Source organism: Montipora capricornis, chromosome 2, assembly GCF_036669925.1.
Source record: "Montipora capricornis isolate CH-2021 chromosome 2, ASM3666992v2, whole genome shotgun sequence".
In the NCBI taxonomy this organism is placed as follows: domain Eukaryota; kingdom Metazoa; phylum Cnidaria; class Anthozoa; order Scleractinia; family Acroporidae; genus Montipora; species Montipora capricornis.
Genome location: NC_090884.1, coordinates 41,740,943 through 41,742,124, shown reverse-complemented (window position 1 = coordinate 41,742,124; position 1,182 = coordinate 41,740,943).

Here is a 1,182-nt window from a genome sequence, read left to right as displayed (position 1 = left end):
CTATACACAGGTATACATAGCTATATACAGCTAACAGGTCTATACACAGCTATACAGCGCTACACTGGGCTATACAGAACTATACAGACCTATACACAGGTATACAAAGCTATTCACAGCTATACAGGACTATACACAGCTCTACAGCGCTATACACAGCTATACATACCTATACAGACCTATACAAAGGTATACATAGTTATACACAGCTATACAGGTCTATACACAGCTATACACAGATGTATAGCGCTATACAGTGCTATACATACCTATAAAGGGCTATACAGACCTATACACAGGAATACATACCTATACACAGATATACAGGTCTATACACAGCTATACAGCGCTATACTGGGCTATACAGAGCTATACAGACCTATACACAGGTATACATAGCTATTCACAGCTATAAAGGTCTATACACAGCTCTACAGCGCTATACAGAGCTATACAGACCTATACAAAGGTATACATAGTTATACACAGCTATACAGATCTATACTCAGCTATACAGCGCTATACACAGCTATACATACCTATACAGGGCTATACACAGCTAATACCGCTATACATACCTATAAAGGGCTATACAGACCTATACACAAGTATACATACCTATACACAGATATACAGGTCTATACACAGCTATACAGCGCTATACTGGGCTATACAGAGCTATACAGACCTATACACAGGTATACATAGCTATTCACAGCTATACAGGTCTATACACAGCTCTACAGCGCTATACAGAGCTATACAGACTTATACAAAGGTATACATAGCTATACACAGCTATACAGATCTATACTCAGCTATACAGCGCTATACACAGCTATACATACCTATACAGGGCTATACACAGCGATACAGACCTATACACAGGTATACATACCTATACACAGATATACAGGACTATACACAGCTATACAACGCTATACTGTGCTATACACAACTATACACAAGTGTACATAGCTAAACACAGTTATAAAGAGCAATACACAGCTACACAGGGTTATACACAGCTATACAGAGCTATACAGACCTATTCACAGCTATACAGGGTTATACAGAGCTATACACAGTTATACAGGGTTATAAACAGCTACAGAGAGCTATACACAGTAAAACAGGGCTGTACACAGCTGTAAAGGTCTATACCCAGCTATATACAGGGCT